We start from the raw sequence: 15,895 nt of genomic DNA, 5'->3' as shown, positions 1-15,895 counted from the left end.
ATCACTGGTCATTAGAGAAATGCAAATCAAAACCACAATGAGATACCATCTCATGCCAGTTAGAATGGTGATCATTAAAAGGTCAGGAAACAACAGATGCTGGAGAGGATGTTGAGAAACAGGAACGCTTTTACACTGTTGATGGGAGTGTAAATTAGTTCAACCATTGTGAAAGACAGTGTGGCAATTCCTCAAGGATTTAGAATAAGAAATACCATTTGACCCAGTAATCCCATTACTGGGTATATACCCAAAGGATTATAGATCATTCTACTATAAAGACACATGCACACATATGTTTATTGCAGCACTATTCACAATAGCAAAGACTTGGAACCAACCCAAATGCCTATCAATGACAGACTGGATAAAGAAAATGTGGTACATATACACCATGGAATTCCATGCAGCCATAAAAAAGGATGAGTTCATGTCCTTTGCAGGGACATGGATGAAACTGGAAACCACCATTCTCAGCAAGCTAACACGGGAACAGAAAACCAAACACCACATGTTCTCACTCATAAGTGGGAGTTGAACAATGAGAACACATGGACACAGGGAGGGGAACATCACACACTGGGGCCTGTTAATGGGTGGTGGACTAGGAGAGGGATAGCATTAGGAGACACACCTAATGTAGATGATGGGATAATCGGTGCAGCAAAACACCATGGCACGTGTATACCTATGTAACAAACCTGCAGGTTCTGCACATGTATCCCAGAACTTAAAAGTGTAATAAAAAAATGATAAAAATTTTAAAAGCACAGCTTTAATTTATAATATACCAAAATGGAAGAAAAATGGAAGAAAATTCTGAAACCATTAGTTTTGAAATTTGTAGCCAGGAAAAAATTTAGGATTCAGTCCAAATTGTAGGTAAATAACAAAATTCAAAAAAAAAATGAACAGATCTAAAATTTAATAGCCGTTGTTCTGTTGTTTTCTTCTGAAAAATAATTTTCCCCCTCCTGTCTCCCATTTTTATGAAATAGAAATCATATGGGACTAATGTATTTCCAAAATAAGTTTTAGTCTTATACCTGGATTGTTTACATAAAGTGCAGCAAGAATGTAGATTCAAGGCCTCTATGAATACATAAATTTTGTATATATGTATAAATATAAGAATATATATATTCTATCATGTATAATGGCACTAAAGTATATTAATGGCAGCAAATCCGTAGACGTCTGCAGCAGCCTCAATTCTTGCTTCTTCAGAAGAAAGAATTCAACTAAGTGTCATAAGGCAGAAGAAGAGACTGAGGCAAATTTTAGAGCAAGAGTGAAAGTTTATTTAAAAGCTTTAGAGCAGAAATTAAAGAAAGTAAAGTATACTTAAAACAGGGCCAAACAGGCGATGAGATTTCAAGTGTGTGGTTTGACCTTTGACTTAGGCTTTTGTATGTTGGCATAATTCTGGGGTCTGCATCTCTTCTCCCCTGATTCTTCCCTTAAAGTGGGCTGTCTGCATGTGCAGTGGCCCACCAGCACTTAAGAAGGGAACCTGTGTAGTGTGTTTCCTGGAGTACAACTGGAAAACAGAGACCAAAATAAAAGCTATGTATGTAAATAAAATTGGTCTCCTTATAAAATCCTGTTATAAATTTCTATCATTTTTGTGTTACCTTGGCATCTACTTTTAATCTTCCTTGAACACACCCAAATTCCCTCTCTGTCTGTGTCTCTGTGTGTGTGTGTGTGTGTGTGTGTGTGTGTGTGTGTGTGTGTGCTTTGAGATACAAATTTACTACCTACTTTCTCTAAAACTCAGCAAGGGCTTCCTCAGATAGATGTTAACTTTTTCTATTTACAAAAGCACAATTTAAATCCAACTGTTTTTTTTAACAGTGAGTTTTATGTGTTCATTCATAAAGTTTTAAAATCAAAAATCTGAAGTATTTCTGTCTCCCTCTATCTTTATGTGCACATGTGTATGTTCTCTGTTGTATCACATCTCACATATGTATATGTCCATACCTATGTTTATATATTGTTTATAAATGGTATAAAATTAATATAAAAACAAATGAGTACTCATCAATTAAGTACATAATCCCAAATGCTTTTCAACGCATGTGATTTTAGTAATCTTCAATAACGGAAGAACACCTCAAATGAGCATACATACCTATCTGCAGCCTCCTGAAAAAAAAATTATCAGGCCAGGCGTGGTGGCTCACGCCTGTAGTCCCAGCACTTTGGGAGGCCGAGGTGGGTGGATCACAAGGTCAGGAGATCGAGACCATCCTGGCTAACATAGTGAAACCCTGTCTCTACTAAAAATACAAAAACAATTAGCTGAGCCTGGTGGTAGGCGCCTGTAATCTCAGCTACCCAGGAGGCTGAGGCAGGAGAATGGTGTGAATCCAGGAGGTGGAGGTTGCAGTGAGCCGAGATCATGCCACTGCGCTCCAGCCTGGGTGACAGAGCAAGACTCCGTCTCAGAAAAAAAAAAAAAATTATCAGCCAAGAATTTTGTATCCAGCAAAACTAAAGTTCATAAGTAAAGGAAAGATAACAGTCTTTTTCAGACAAACAAATGCTGAGAGAATTTGCCACTACCAAGCCAGCACCACAATAACTGCTAAAAGGAGCTCCAAATCTTGAAACAAATCCTGGAAACACATCAAAACAGACCCTTTTTGAGCATGAATCTCACAGGACCTATAAAACAAAAATACAACAAATAAATGAATAAAACCAAGGTATTCAGGCAACAAATAGCAGGCTGAATGGAACAGTACCTCATATCTCAATAATAACATTGAATGTAAGTGGCCTAAATGCTCCACTTAAAAGATACAGAATTGCAGAATTGATAATAATTCACCAAGCAAGTATCTGCTGCCCTCAAGAGACTCCCCTAACCATAAAGTGTCACATAAACTTAAGGTAAAAGGGTAGAAAAAGACACCCCATGCAAATGGCCACAAAAGTGAGCAGGAGTAACTATTCTTATGTCAAAAAAACTAACTTTAAAGCAACAGCAGTTAAAAAAGACAAAGAGGGACATTATATATTAATAAAAGGACCTGTCCAACAGGAAAATATCACAATCCTAAATATATATGCACCTAACACTGGAGCTCCAAAATTTATATAACTATTACTACTAGACCTAAGAAATGAGATAAACAGTAACACGATAATTGTGAGAGACTTCAGTACTCCACTGACAGCACTAGACAGGTCATCAAGACAGAAAGTCAAGAAAGAAACAATGGATTTAACCTATGTGATAGAGCAAATAGACTTGAGATATTTACAGAATATTCTACCCAATAACCACAAAATATACTTTCTGTTCATCAGCACAGGGAATTTTCTTCAAGACAGGCACATGCACATGTATGTTTATTGCGGCATTATTCACAATAGCAAAGACTTGGAACCAACCCAAATGTCCAACAATGATAGACTGGATTAAGAAAATGTGGCACATATACACCATGGAATACTATGCATCCATAAAAAATGATGAATTCATGTCCTTCATAGGGAGATGGATGAAACTGGAAGTCATCATTCTCAGTAAACTATCCCAAGAACAAAAAACGAAACACCGCATATTCTCACTCATAGGTGGGAATTGAACAATGAGAACACATGGACACAGGAAGGGGAACATCACACTTTGGGGACTGTTGTGGGGTGGGGGGAGGGGGGAGGGATAGCATTGGGAGATATGCCTAATGCTAGATGACGAGTTAGTGGGTGCAGCGCACCAGCATGGCACATGTATACATATGTAACTAACCTGCACATTGCGCACATGTACCATAAAACCTAAAGTATAGTGATAATAAAAAAAAAAAGAAAAAAAAAAGATAGGCCATATGATAGGCCACAAAACAAGTCTCAATAAATTTAAGAAAATTAAAATTATATGAAGTACTATCTCAGACAACGGTAGAATAAAACTGGAAATCAACTCCAAAAGGAACCTTCAAAACCATGCAAACACATGGAAATTAAATAACTTGCTCCTGAATGATCATTGGGTCAAATATGAAATCAAGATGGAAATTTAAAAATTCTTTGAACTGAACAATAGTGATGCACCCTATCAAAACATCTGGAATACAGCAAAGAGCATGCTAAAAGTTTAGAGCCTTAAATGCCTACATGAAAAAGACTGAAAGAGCACAAATAGACAATCTAAGGTTACATTTCTAGAAACTCAAGAAACAAGAAACAAGAACACACCAAACCCAAACCCAGCAGAAGAAACAAAATAACCAAGATCAGAGTAGAACTAACTGAAATTGAAACAAAATAATACAAAATATAATTAAAATGTAAAGCTGATTTTTGGGAAAAATAAAATTGATAGATCATTGGCAAAATTAACCAAGAAAAGAAGAGAGAAGAGCCAAATAAGATCAATTAAAAATGAAATGGGAGCTATTACAACCAACATTACATCACTGCACTTCAGCCTGGATGACAGAGCAAGACCCCCTCTCAAAAAAGACAAAGAAAGAAGGAAAGAGACAAAGCCCAATGCTGGCAGTGCTGTGGAACTAACATCTTAGGATTGATGGAGAGAGTGGACTTAGCACTGGTGGAAAGAGCCATATTTCCTGGGGGCCACAAGGCCACATATGCCCCGTGAAGACTGGCCAGGGAGTGTTGAGCTGCTATCCACATTTCATTGATTTGTCAGGCAAAAATGCTTTAAAGATCATTCCACTTGATTTTCCTTTAACTAAAAATAATGTGGGAATGCAATGGAATTGCCGAGTGGCATGGTGGGTGTATGCTGAAATTTTTAGAAACTGCCAGACTGCTTTCCATAGTGGTTGTACCACCTTACATTCCCACCAGCAGCGTGAGCATTCCAGTGCCTGCACATCCTTGCCAACACTTGGTGTGGTCACTCTTTTTAATCTTAGCCATTCTAATAGTTATGTAGTGGTACCTTATTGTGGTTTTATTCTGCATGTTTTTCTTGAGACAGAGCCTCATTATGTTGCCCAGGCTGGAGTACAGTGGGCCCATGATAGCTCACTTTCTCTTCAGGAAAGTCTTCCCTGATCTTTCAGTCTAGGTCAGAAGCCCAGTAATATACAGTCATGAGGCCCCATATTTATTCTTTTTGTGTTTTTTTTTTTTTGAGATGGATTTTTTTTTTTTTTTTTTGGCACTCCAGACTGGAGTGCAATGGCACAATCTTGGCTAACTGCAAGCTCCACCTCCTGGGTTCATGCCATTCTTGTGCCTCAGCCTCCCAAATAGCTGGGATTACAGGCATGAGCCACCATACCCAGCTAATTTTTTAATTTTTGGTAGAGACAGGGTATTAGGATGTTGCCCAGGCTGGTCTTGAACTCCTGACTTCATCGGCTTCCCAAAGTGCTCAGATTACAGGCATGAGCCACCATGCCTGGCTCAAGGTTGACTCTTTTTTTTTTTTTTTTTTGAGATGAACTCTCACTCTTGTCCCCCAGGCTGGAGTGCAATGGCACAATCTCGGCTCACTGCAACTTCTGCCTCCTGGGTTCAAGTGATTCTTCTTCCTCAGCCTCCCAAGTAGCTGGGATTACAGGCACACACCACCATGCCTGGCTAATTTTTGTATTTTTAGTAGAGATGGGGTTTCACCATGTTGGCCAGGCCGGTCTCGAACTCCTGACATCAGGTGATCCACCCACCTCAGCCTCCCAAAATGCTGGGATTACAGGCTTGAGCCACCACGCCCAGCCAAGTTTGACTCTTAAGACTACAACCTTGCTACTTCAGAGTTGGTCTGAGGACTCAAATATATCACCTCTTATCCATCAGGAAATAGCATTACTTCTCTGAGCTTCAGTGTCCCCATTTGAAAATGGTAAAAATTACATGGCATGCTAGGGCTGCCATGACAAAATACTGCAGAGGAGTAGATAAGCAACAGGAGTTTATTGTATCCCAGTTCTAGAAGCTGGAAGTCCATGCACTTTCCTCCTCTGTAAGAGGTCACAGCGTTTCCCATGAGCTCATATATATGGCGGAGGGAGAAACAGAAGGAGCAGGTGCCATGGAAGTCTGAGTCACCCACTGAGTCACTGGTGCCCTGGGACCTGCTTTAGCCTGACCCCTTACACAGCTCTCCCTGGGATGCTGGAGGCTGCTGTGCACGCCCCAGGTAACTCAGATGTCACCAGGACATGATGTGCCATTCAGGTCCCAAAGCCCTTGGTGTCTTATGGTCAGGTATTCGAACTCCACTAAGCCCAGGGATAAGCCAAGTGCTGCTTACTGAATCAAGAGTTACCTGCAGGAGGAGGCATGGTCTTTCTCTAGAACCTCCAGTTCTGCACGGTGAACCTTTTGGAGCTTGTGAAAGCCTGCATAAAATAATACACTGCATTTGGAACATAGATGCTCTTACATTCGCTAATTTCTTTTTTTTTTTTTTTTTGGTTGAGATGGAGTTTCACTCTGTCGTCCAGGATGGAGTGCAGTGGTGCCATCTTGGCTCACTGCAAACTCCACCTCCTGGGTTCAAGTGATTCTCCTGCCTCAGCCTCCCGTGTAGCTGGGATTACAGGCGCCTGTCTCCATGCCTGGGTAAGTTTTGTATTTTTAGTAGAGACGGAGTTTCACCGTATTGGCCGGGCTAGTCTCAAACTCCTAATCTCAAGAGATCTGCCCCTCTCAGCCTCCAAAAGTGCTGGAATTAGAGGTGTGAGCCACCGCACCCAGCCTCATTAATTTCTTAATAGGCTCTTCCGGGAGTTATTGAGAAAAATATTTTACAATTCTAAGTGGAATATTTTAGCAGGAAGGACCGTGGTTTATTTCTACGATAATTCTGTTGTGGCTTAAACAGTTTGTTTTTTATAATTTGGGGTATTCCGTCTACCACCTATTGTTTACATTTGACCTTTGATATTTACCCTATGCAAATTTATCAACCCATGATTTTACTCCTTCAAAGCCAGCATGAGGCTAGTCAAGCCTGGTTTCCTCTTACAGGAAGTAAGGCTTATGCCCCATGGTATTTGTGTAACCAGGTTACAAGATTTAAAAATCTATTGCAAGTGACAGTAATTAAAAAAAAAAATCAAATGTGGACTACTCTGGAAGAAGAAAGCATTGGAATGTAGATTTTGTTTATTTGCAGAGACATGAACCAGCTTATACTCGTTTGATTTCCACATTATTCATGGAGAGTCTAAAGTCAATTTCTGGGAACAAAAAACCAACTTGAAAAGCTGTTTAAATTCTATTAGTGGGATTTCCAAAGGTACAAGGGTTAAGAAAAAGAGAGGAGAAAAGAGAAAAGAGGGGAAGGGAGAAATGGAAACATGACACAAATGTGAGCCAAACAATGGAGATGGAGAAAAAGCAGTCGAGAGGGACAGAGGGCGCAGTGGAGGTCTGCAGGATCTGAAATCCGCCTCTCTTCTCCGGACGCTGACCTCTTACCTGATCCCAGAAACAGACTGAGCTATAACTCTGACCACATACTCCTCAGGGTGATGGAGAGTGGGGCCACCTGCACCCTGCCAGCCTTCCACAGCCCCTCTGCATGGGCTCTGCCCCACACCCTACACGTGCTCTGAGGCCTCTTATTGCAATAAATTACTTCCTCGGGCTTCCATTCCCTCCACCGCCTCTTTCTTCTCGGTCAAGCATCTTCAATGGTCTGGATACATTTTTTTGCTTCCATTTGTCACCTTCCACTCACTCATCCATGTCCACTTCCATCTTCCCCTTTCTCTAACATTGCTTGTACTGAGACCAGCAACATCCTCCTTTATTGCTAAACCTGCCAGGAACTCACAGATTAGTTTTGCATCCTTTGACACTGAGGGCCACTTCCTTTCCTGGAATAATCTCTGTGAGGCAAATATACATTCTTAAAAATTTTGTTTAGCCTGTTGCAAAAAGATAAAGTGACTCTCCTCTTTTCACTCAGAGCATTTTCTATTCATTCATTTATTCATTCATTCATTAACTGACAGAATCTCCCTCTGTCACTCAGGCTGGAGTGCAGTGCTGCCATCCAAGCTTACTGCAGCCTTAACTTCCTGGGCTCAGGTGATCCTCCCTCCTTAGCCTCCTGAGTAGCTGGGACTACAGGCACACCCCAATATGCCCAGCAAATTTATTATTGTTATTGTGTGTGTGGAAATAGGATCTCGCTATGTTGCCTAGGCTGGACTTTGAGAGCATTTAGTTTTTAGAACAGATGTAAAACTACCTCCTGTCATAGATAAGAGAGGTTTGTTTTTCCTGTGGATGAAGCCAATTAACCACACAGAGAATCAACCCAGTTGCTGGGTGAATTTAGGATAAACTACGTGTGACAAATGGTGCCACTGAGTCCTCTCAACTGCGAACTAGTCACTGTCTGTCTGGAGACCATGTGTGTAATGGGTTGCACCTGCTTGATTGGATACAACGGTGGGATTTCTTTCTGTCTTTGTCATCTCTCAGCAGATTGCATCACATTTTGCCTTAATGCTTATTTAATCATAAGACAGGTTTCTTTTACTTCTACGGATGTGAGGGGGGTTTCTGGGCTGAGCAGAAATTTGTTTCTTAATTATATTTTTCCGGCACCCCCCACCCAAGCTACCCCACCTTCTCTGAAGCTACTTCCCCCAAGGATTTAAAGGAGGCTGCTCCCCGGGGTTCCTCCCGGGCCCTGCCTCTCCTGGTTCATCTGATCTCCCACCCTCAAGGCATCCTAGCTTTCCTCCCTTCCATGTGCTGATGCCTGTCGGATTTCTAACTCTAGGCAGAAACCAGCTTCTCAGTTCCTCAGCTCAAATACTCACCTTGGGACGGGCGTCTGCACCGGGACATCCCGCCGGAAACTCTCTTGGTGGAACACGGTGCATGTTCTGTGGCCGCCCTGCAGTTTTTAAATGCCACCAGTACACATGAGGAATGTTCTGCCTTCCCAAGGAGGAAGGCGGAAAGTTCATTTTCCCAGCAGTCCTTGCAGGAGGGACACCGACACGGGTCCAGGCTTTCCCCATCAGGTGCTCCCGTGAAAGACTCAGGATCCCGAACAGCACCAGGAAGCAGAGGGTGCATGGCACCGATTTGCTTTTTGTTTTTGTTTTACTTTTTTGAGTGGGGATGGGGGACAGAAACTTCTGCTGCAGAAGCTTCTGGACTCCGGGGCCAGCCTCAGCAGTGCAGGATGCAGGGTGTGGTTTCTGCCTCCTGCAGTAGCCAGAAGATCTTGACCGGAGCTGTCCTGTGCCTGTGGTTTGGTCCATACCCTGGGCCCTGTGGCCTCCAAGCCGGACTCATGAGGGCCCTTGGAGCTTGGTGACCTTCCTACCCTGTCCTTTAACCAGTCCCTTTTCTGCTTCTTGCTGGAGTGAGCTGGGTGGTTTTCTCTGAATCTGCTCCTGTCCTGGGTTCTCCCTTAGGGAAGGGCACCCTGGGCACCCGACCCCTCAGCCGGATGCCCAGCAGATGTTCTCATGCTTCCACTTTCCTTGCCCCTTTATGTCTGGTGGTCACTCCTTTCTGTCCCTTCCATGTCCTACATCTCTCTCTGCTGTGTCCTGTCTTCTGCACCCTGTGGCCTCCACCCAAGTTTGCATCACCACCCATTCCTCCTTGAATGAATACAGTTGTCTCCCCGGGTCTCCCTGTCTCCACAGTGGCCACCAGCATCCGAGCCAGCTTCTTCTCTGTGGCAGAGATGATCTTTTTCAGGCCTCCTCTGGCCATGGCCCTCTCCTGCTCATCTTTCCAGAGCTCCCAAGTCCCCAGGATGTGCTTCCAGCTGCTAAGAGAGGCCTCAAAGTTTGGGTGATGTGGCCTCCATTGTCCTCCTGAGCAGCCGCCCCACCTACCCTCGTCCTTCAGCTCCATTACATTTCCTTTTTCTGTTTGATTTTTTGAATAGGTGTTGTATTTAGATGGCTCAGAAATTTGCATCTGTGTGTATCCCTATATGTGTGCAGGCATGAAGAGCCTGTGTCTCATCCCTGTTCCCTATGCACCCAGGTCCTAGCCCCATGCCAGCCCCAGTGGCCAGCTGTGCTGTTCATGACCTGCAAAGCTTTCTACAGCTGTTTCATGCAAAACAATAGGAATTATTGTAAATTATGGTAAAATATATATAACATAGAATTCACCATTTTAACCACTTTTTTTCTTTTCTTCTTCTTTTTTTTTTTTGGAGAAGGGGTCTTGTTCTGTCACCTAGGCTGGAATGCAATGGCGTGAGCTCAGCTCACTGCAGCCTCCACCTCCCGGGTTCAACGTCTTCTCCTGCTTCAGCCTCTTGAGTAGCTGGGACTACAGGTGCATGCCACCACGCCCGGCTAATTTTTTGTACTTTTAGTAGAGAGGGGATTTCATCATGTTAGCCAGGATGGTCTCGATCTCCTGACCTAGTGATCTGCCCGCCTCGACCTCCCAAAGTGCTGGGATTAGATGTGAGCCACCTCGCCCGGCCCATTTTAACCACTTTTAAGTGTACATCCAGTGGCAGGAAGTAAATTTAAGTTGTTGTTCAACCACCACCACTGTTCATCCCCACCCAGAACTTTTTCATATTCCCCAACTGGAATTCTGTACCCATTAAACACCAACTCCTCTTTCCCCCTCCCTCCAGCCGCTGACAACCACCTTTTCATTTTCTGTCTATGCATTTCATGACATTAGGCACCTCTGTTAACTGGAATCATGTAATATTTGTCTTTTTGAGTCTGATTATTTCACTTAGCAGAAAGAACTCAAGGCTTAATCATGTTGAAGCATGCATCAGAACCACCTTTCTTGTTATGGCTGAATCCCATTCATTTGTATGTATAGACCACGTTTTATTTATTCATTCAAGGATGGATGGACACTGGGCTTGTTTCCAAATTTTAACTATTGTAAATAATGCTGCTATGAACAAAGACATGCAAATATCTGCCAGAACCCCTGCTTTCCGTTCTTTTTGGAATACACCAAAAGCTGAATTGCTGCATCTTGTGGTAAGTCTATGATTAATTTTTTGAGAAACGACCACAGTGGTTGCACCATATTACATAGCCACAAACACTACACAAGCATTCCAATTCCTCCTTGCCAACACTTTTCTTTTGTCTTTTTTTTTTTTTTTTGAGAACAACCATCGTAATGGATGTAAGGTGGTATCTCACTGTAGTAGTGATTTTTATTTTCCTAATGATTAGTGATGTTGAGCATCTTTTCATGTGCTTATTGGCCATTTGTAAACTAATTTTACATTTCTTCCTTTGTAATGTAAGAGCTAGCACACCGTGCATTATTCTGCCTCTTGTTTTTCTCACTGTGTGGTGTATCTTGGAAACCTTTCCCGGTGCACAGACAGAAGGACACCTCATTCTTTGCCACAGCTGCACAGTATCCATGATGTGGATCATGGCTCATGACCCAGTTCCCTACAGATAAACATCAGGGTCGTTCCCGGTCTGTGGCCATCGCCAACACTGCCGTGACTAGTCTAGAATGGGTGCCATTTCATGCATTTGCAATTCCCAGAAGTACACTGGTTAACAGGTGAGTGCATTTGTGAGAGGATGTGACTCCAGTCTCAGGAAATATGGAAACCTTCTTCCCTTTCTAGCTGCAGCAGCCCCAGTCTGGACAGCATATGGAAAGCACCGATGATCATTTGAAAATCACACAATAACTCTAAATTTCTGCACAAGTAAGTCATCTACCACTTGTCATTCTAATCCCACACTAGGCACTTTAAGAACATGCGCCCCTGGGCTTTTGCTACACTCTTTTCTTATGTTGGTACCCATCTTGTGGTGACTGAGGGTACTCTTAATATCCCCAAGTCTGAGGAACCTGAGGCACAATTCGATTATCCACTTATGAAGTGGTGAAGCTGTGGATTAAACTTATAATACATATCCATTTCACACTCCAGAAAACTTCATCATTCCCAACATTCTTTTCATCAACCATTAGGAAAGAAATACTTTTCTTGGTAATTAGAGGAGAAAAGGTGTTTGGTGTTTTATTGTCACTTTCCTGGTGTAGACCAGATACTTGCGGGTATTTCCTAGGGCCAGTGAGTCCTAACATGCTTGAACATCTACCCATGCTATTTCAGGCAGCACACCAAACACATTCCTGCTTCAACTGCAGTATCTGTTTCATCAAGAAGAGTATTTTCCTTAAATAAGTTTGAGGTGCCTACTACTTAGGGAAATACTAAGCCTTTGGTATGCTTCTGCTCATCTAGGCATGAGATGGCTCCCTCATTACTTTGGTCTTCAGTTTTCTGAATCTGCTTCTGGAAAACACTGCAAAACGTCATTTTTGAGAACTGCTGTTTGCAAATACTTTTCATGCCTATGTGATGTGCTGTTATTCTCACTTCCTTGCTAACGTACAGTCGTGTTTATGAAGCAAGTTATGAGCCAGTTAAGACTGGATCTGAGTCAGCTAGATTTGCATGCATTTTCAGCCACAGTGCAGGTTCCTAAAAGTCATCACATGCCTAGTCTCAAAGTTCTTATAGAATAGCATCTGATTATTATTAAGTAGATTTTTTAAGGCCTCTCAAGGATAAAGATCTGAGGTGTTATATCCGTTGCTTTCCTCCCTCACACTGTTTTTGACTTTTAATTCTTCCCTTTCTCCACTTTAATTTCTAGTCTCCCACTGCTAATTCTCCATATGACCCATCCCCATCACCACCACCCTCAACAGCCACCAGTGAGAATTCTTACTACCTGAACTTCACTGTGACAAAAATCAGCCTTGGACCTGTGGGCTAAATTGTTCCAAGATGCCTGATGAAGTTCTCAGATTCAGGCAAAGCTAGGTCTCCTGATACCCTGTCTTAGTCAGTTTTGCATTGCTACAAAGGAATACCTGAGTGAGGCTGGATAATTTATAAAGAAAAGAGGTTTATTTGGCTCACAGTTCTGCAGGCTGTACGAGAAGCATTGCACCAGCATCTGCTTCTGGTGAGGCCTCAGGGAGCTTCCACTCATGGTGGAATGTGAATGGGAGCTGTTGTGTGCACAGATGACATGGTGAGAGAAGAAGCAAGAGAAAGAGGAGAGGATGGTGCCAGGCTCTTTCTAACAATCAGCTCTTGCAAGATTGAATAGAGAACCCACTCATTACCATGAAGGCAGCACCAAGCCATTCATGAGGGATCCACCCCCATGACCCAAACACATGCCTGTAAATCCCCATCTCCAACATTGGGGATCAAATTTCAATGTGGGGTTTGCATTTTCCTGCAAACTCATGTGCTGTGCACTCCCTCATGTCATCTATGAATGATTACCTGCCCCAGGACTTCCTTGAAGGAATAGCTCAAATCATATTCTAAGAGTTCTGGGGGTAAAAAAGCAAAAAAGTAACTCTACTGACTCCCTTGTTTGTCTCCCAGTGTTCATGGAGGGTGACTAGTGTTCACAGCCATCTGCCAGGCATCGCAGATACAGAGGCCAAGGAGATAGACATACCCCTGCCCCCGTGGAACTTGTAATATAGTTGGGGAGACGTATGAAACCATTGCTCACATAAAGGTCTGATTGCCAATTATTACACAGGCTAGCAAGGGAAAGAACAGAGTCGATGACAGAACCACTCTGGGCACCTAACTTAATTCAGGTCTTGTAAGGCCAAGGAGTAGACCTCACTACAGAAATGGCGTGGAAGGTGAAATCAGGCAGGGATAGAAGTCCAGTTTCTGAAAATTTAGAACACAGATTCATCATACAACCCAGCATTTCTACTCTTTGATGTCTACTCCCCCCCACAAAAATGAAAACATATGTCCACCCAGAAACTTGTACGTGCATGTTCGCAGCAGCTCTACTGATAATAAAAGGAGGAAATGACAAGAAACTACCAAAAGAGAACAATGTGAAGGGCTGGGTGGAAGTTCGTTCTTCAATGAAATCTCACAAATTCCAGTGTTTCTAGTACTTCTTACCAACACTTACATGTATTCGCCCTAATTAACTCATGTGAAAAGGATCTTCCTGTATGTCTAACAAGTGTAATTTGGAGAGTAGATAGATCTCAGGTGAGGACTTTGGAGCATGCCAAATGAATTAATGGACTCCGTCCATTTTCTAAATTAACATCACTGGCTTACTTAGCAATACGAGATGTTGGTGAGAAGAACCAGCAAAGGACACAGGAAGTAGAAGATGAGCTCACATCTGTCCATGATTTATATTGCATTTCAGTTTATGTTGTCATTGGAGACTCAGTTTGTGAAGGTAAGCCAATCCTTGCTTTGAGGAAAATATACATCTTTAGGGGAAGATGGGTCTTACTAGATGAAAAGATAATAAATGAAAAGAGGGAGAAGGGAATGCATGGTGGCCCTGAGAATCCAGAGAAGACAATTACATGAACATGGACATCAACCACCAAATGTTGTATAGGTCAAAAAAGAAAAGCAAAGGACTGGAGACCAAGCAGAAGGGCTCACACCCCTACTGCTACTCAGTAAGATGAGGCCGGAGGATCTTTTCAGCCCAACAGTTTGAGACAAACCTGGGTAACAGAGTGAGACCCCTGTCTCAAAAAAAAAAAAAAGAGAGAGACTGGGAAGTAGAAGCTGAGATGATATGAGGGTCACCTGTGGCTTGGACAGGATTAATGCAGGGACCATTGGAGATCAGAGACAAACTGGAGAAGGTTGCACTGAAGAAGCGGAGATCATGAATGTAGAAAGCTTGAGAAGTTTTTCCAATCAGGAAAGCCAAGACATGGGGCTGTCACTACAGGGCAAAACAGAGCCTGCAGGAAGTCATGCTAAAGTATTTGTCTCTTTTGAAGTTTGGTGTGACATGAGGGATTCAAAGAGAGTTAACAGAAGAGGGGAAGCTTTTAAACTCCAGATGATGAAAGAGCTCAGAAAGGAATCTTAACTTTCTTCCAAAGGGGATGAGATGGACAGAGTTTACATTTCTCTTTCAAAAAATGATGCCTTCGAGGGAACAATAAGAGGAGAGCAGGCTAAGAGGTCAGCCAGGTGGACGAAAAGCATGGTTTTTTCACTTAAATTTGTGTAGTCCTGCAAGTGTAACACAGCCAGATAATTCCAGAGCTCCTGGGTCACTGTTCCCTCTATCTTCTCAGACCCCACTCAGCAGAAGAGATGTTTGTTTATGGCTCCACCCAGGAAGAAACTGCAAGCTCCTATGACTTCAGCATCTGAAAAGTACTTCAGATCCAAACTCTCCCTTCCTGCCCTGAACGGAGCTCATCCCCACTCCCCTGTCATTCTGCATAAGATTCCAGGGTGACATTGTCAGATGTGGTCATTAATCTCCTTTTAAAAATGCAAATGCCCTCAGAACGTGACTCTGCTCATCACCTGTTTAATCAGATCGCTTCCTCCTTTGTAGCTGAGAAGTGCATTGAAGAGAGAAGCAGGGAAGAGGGCAAGGAAAGAAGGGGAGGATGAGAAGCAAAGCACTTTTGAAGAAGCACAGCAGGAGAGGAAGTGGGTTTGAGTGGGTATTTGTTAGGACACTGGAGAGGTTGAGTGTAACAGGCCAGAAAGCAAGAGGGAGCTAAGAAGAGGGCTGTCAAGAGATGGGGAGAGGGGGTCTTTGGAAGGGGATGAGAGTAGACAACATGATGCCCCGAGCACTCATGTCTGTTATTCAATTCTTGGGTGGAGGAGGTAAATGTGCATGTGGGAAGACAGGATTAGAAAGCTACCATCTGAGCTGTCGGGGGCCTTTCTTGAATATCAGAGGACCCTAGTACCATTCTTAAAAGTAGAACACTGCATCCATGCTACAAAATTCAAGCACTTATTTTCCTTGCACAATTCAGGGCCTGCTGTCTTTGAAAACTCAGTGGCACCCCTACTGTGGGCAGCACAAATGTAGCAAGATCAGGTTTGGAGAGAAGCATGGCATGTACTCTCCAGTGAAGTGTGTCCAGTGTCTGGAGC

General features: G+C 42.9%; 1 long non-coding RNA gene across 1 annotated transcript in view; it reads right to left on the bottom strand.

Moving 5' to 3' along the window:
- The window catches only part of LOC129051988 (uncharacterized), a 105,700-nt gene that overhangs the window by 1,876 nt on the left and 87,929 nt on the right, over positions 1-15,895 (bottom strand). The window lies entirely within an intron of this gene.

Source organism: Pongo abelii, chromosome 20, assembly GCF_028885655.2.
Source record: "Pongo abelii isolate AG06213 chromosome 20, NHGRI_mPonAbe1-v2.0_pri, whole genome shotgun sequence".
Lineage (NCBI taxonomy): Eukaryota > Metazoa > Chordata > Mammalia > Primates > Hominidae > Pongo > Pongo abelii.
The sequence above is the reverse complement of the archived record's forward strand: the minus strand, read 5'-3'. Positions and strand labels throughout refer to the sequence as shown.